This window comes from Hyla sarda, unplaced genomic scaffold (genome assembly GCF_029499605.1).
Source record: "Hyla sarda isolate aHylSar1 unplaced genomic scaffold, aHylSar1.hap1 scaffold_531, whole genome shotgun sequence".
NCBI lineage: Eukaryota > Metazoa > Chordata > Amphibia > Anura > Hylidae > Hyla > Hyla sarda.
The window spans coordinates 58,250-61,761 of record NW_026610542.1 but is presented as its reverse complement, the minus strand read 5'-3'; the positions used below and the strand labels follow the sequence as shown (position 1 = coordinate 61,761).

General features: G+C 47.0%; 2 non-coding genes across 2 annotated transcripts; both read right to left on the bottom strand.

Moving 5' to 3' along the window:
- Positions 1–619: 619 nt before the first annotated feature.
- Positions 620–810, bottom strand: LOC130338887 (U2 spliceosomal RNA). Its single transcript, XR_008879352.1, has one exon. It is a non-coding gene; the product is annotated as a U2 spliceosomal RNA (small nuclear RNA).
- Positions 811–2,893: 2,083 nt separating this feature from the next.
- LOC130338886 (U2 spliceosomal RNA) lies at positions 2,894–3,084 on the bottom strand. Its single transcript, XR_008879351.1, has one exon. It is a non-coding gene; the product is annotated as a U2 spliceosomal RNA (small nuclear RNA).
- Between the last annotated feature and the right edge of the window lie 428 nt (positions 3,085–3,512).

The window sequence follows — 3,512 nt, the reverse complement described above, 5'->3', positions numbered from 1 at the left end:
CTGTACTTTGGTCTATATTGATGCGGGACATAGACAGCCAGCTGATGACCAATCCATTAGTGCAATGGATGGCTGGAAGCATTTGTCTTTGCCTTTGCAATACCACAGAAGCAATGCATGGTCAATGTACAGCAATGACACACCTGTGTGAACAGCCAGGAGACCCCCCCCATGTTATGTTACATAGTTACATAGTTAGTACGGTCGAAAAAAGACATATGTCCATCAAGTTCAACCAGGGAATTAAGGGGTAGGGGTGTGGCGCGATATTGGGGAAGGGATGAGATTTTATATTTCTTCATAAGCATTAATCTTATTTTGTCAATTAGGAACATTCAGCACCCACCCGCTATCAAGGCAGCTGCCTATCATGTCATGCCCTACCTGCACAGGTGTGCTGGCTACTCAAATGATCCAATTAAGGAGGCCATTTAGTCAGCAGCAGCAGAAGTCCTGTGCCTGGACGCTCCAACAGCGGCCAGACACAAGCAGAAGCAGCAGCAGCAGCACCACCTTCTGTTTTTTGGCTGCAGCAGCAAGGCCCACAGGGCTGGCTAGCTGGCTAGCCAGCAAGCAGGTAGCAATGAAAGTAGGAATCTTTCTTTTTAACCCTGTAAGGGGGTGGTGCACTGTACCCGAAGATACTGCCATATCGGGTCAATGCATAGGGCGACGGAAGCAAGCTTCGAAATCGGCCCCCGTTCTCAAAAATCCATTTAATATATGGTCCCCAGATAGGGGACGTATCAGATATTAAACTGATAAGAACAGATACTACACTTGATCTTAGCCAAAAGGCCGAGAAGCGATAACCGTGAAAGGGGCGGGCCCAACAAGGTCCCCTTCATGGGCACTATCACTGCTTGCTGTCAGGGAGGCTGCCAGACAATTTTCCATGCACACTCTGGGCTGGGGGGCAGTCAACCACCAGTACACACAGCAGAACCTAAACCCATACCATTATTGCTAAGCAGCAAGACAGGGGCCCATTGCACTCCCACGGGGCCTTTTTAAATGCAATCCATAACCCGGATTTGCCAGGAACCCTTCTTACTCCTCCTACTTGCATGTGACACTGGGCTTAGGATCTGCATAGGAAACACACACACAAGCACACACCTACCTTTGTTGCCTGCAGATGCCTCCTTGGCTGTCCCCAAACGGTATCAAACCAACACCCACGGGAAGCTGTAAGCATAGAGGACATGCCTGCACCCCATTGGACTTACCTGTGTGGGTTAAATCCGGGTTATTTGACAACCTATGGCGGTGATGGTTCTGCTCAGGCAGAGCAGTGCTGATGCTCCTCATAAAGCTGTCGCTGCTGTGAAGGTTCTAGGTGACATCACAAATCCCTATGGTTACATACACAACAAAGCTGGGTTGTTGTTGTTTACACTCTGCAAGGCCTGTGGAAGTGAGTGACATCATAGCACTGTAGTTCTGAGGGTTCTAGATGGATGCAACAATCTCCTGTTGCTTCTATGAAGGCCATAATAGACGACATCACCAAACAGCTCCATAGTCACATACACAGCAAAGGAGAGATGTTGTTTACACCTAGTGATGTCAGTGGTATTGAGTGACATCACAGCACAGTGCTAAGGCTCCTGGGCCTGGACACAGCAGCGGCTGCAATATCTCAACGGAGAATACGTTTATATATATGTGTGTGTGTGCGCGTATATATATATATATATATATATATATATATATATATATGTATATATATATATATATTTCTCCGCCGAAATCACTTTTAAACCCATTTCCACCTTTTTTTTCCCTTCTCTTCCTCTTACTTTTTTTTCACGTTTTTTTACGTTTTTCTCCTTTTCGCCTCTTTTCTGGGCGTATTATTCTTCTTTTTCTTCTTTTTTTTCGTCTAATGCATACCCCATCAGTGCAGCAATGCTTATTCAATACCGCCAGCAGATGGAGACACTGGGGGATAATTTTCTAAGGATTTATACTGATTTTTCCTGTCTGAATTTGTCGCACAGAAAGTTGCAGGCCAAATATGTGTGACATTTCTGCGACTTTAGCTTCTAGAGCATTTTTACAACATTATACATAGGTGCTGAATACATAAAAAGCGACTGTTCAGCGACAGACAAGTCGCATCGGCTGAAAGTAGGCCAGAATGTCAGTCCATGTTGGAGCAGGTTTAGATACAGTCTAAAGTATAGATCTCAAAGTCTGTGCACAGAATTTAGCAAGGGCCTCGCACCTTCTGATGCATCAGGTAGGTGCACAATAGCATAGCCTAACCCTCTGTACTTTGGTCTATATTGATGCGGGACATAGACAGCCAGCTGATGACCAATCCATTAGTGCAATGGATGGCTGGAAGCATTTGTCTTTGCCTTTGCAATACCACAGAAGCAATGCATGGTCAATGTACAGCAATGACACACCTGTGTGAACAGCCAGGAGACCCCCCCCATGTTATGTTACATAGTTACATAGTTAGTACGGTCGAAAAAAGACATATGTCCATCAAGTTCAACCAGGGAATTAAGGGGTAGGGGTGTGGCGCGATATTGGGGAAGGGATGAGATTTTATATTTCTTCATAAGCATTAATCTTATTTTGTCAATTAGGAACATTCAGCACCCACCCGCTATCAAGGCAGCTGCCTATCATGTCATGCCCTACCTGCACAGGTGTGCTGGCTACTCAAATGATCCAATTAAGGAGGCCATTTAGTCAGCAGCAGCAGAAGTCCTGTGCCTGGACGCTCCAACAGCGGCCAGACACAAGCAGAAGCAGCAGCAGCAGCACCACCTTTTGTTTTTTGGCTGCAGCAGCAAGGCCCACAGGGCTGGCTAGCTGGCTAGCCAGCAAGCAGGTAGCAATGAAAGTAGGAATCTTTCTTTTTAACCCTGTAAGGGGGTGGTGCACTGTACCCGAAGATACTGCCATATCGGGTCAATGCATAGGGCGACGGAAGCAAGCTTCGAAATCGGCCCCCGTTCTCAAAAATCCATTTAATATATGGTCCCCAGATAGGGGACGTATCAGATATTAAACTGATAAGAACAGATACTACACTTGATCTTAGCCAAAAGGCCGAGAAGCGATAACCGTGAAAGGGGCGGGCCCAACAAGGTCCCCTTCATGGGCACTATCACTGCTTGCTGTCAGGGAGGCTGCCAGACAATTTTCCATGCACACTCTGGGCTGGGGGGCAGTCAACCACCAGTACACACAGCAGAACCTAAACCCATACCATTATTGCTAAGCAGCAAGACAGGGGCCCATTGCACTCCCACGGGGCCTTTTTAAATGCAATCCATAACCCGGATTTGCCAGGAACCCTTCTTACTCCTCCTACTTGCATGTGACACTGGGCTTAGGATCTGCATAGGAAACACACACACAAGCACACACCTACCTTTGTTGCCTGCAGATGCCTCCTTGGCTGTCCCCAAACGGTATCAAACCAACACCCACGGGAAGCTGTAAGCATAGAGGACATGCCTGCACCCCATTGGACTTACCTGTGTGGG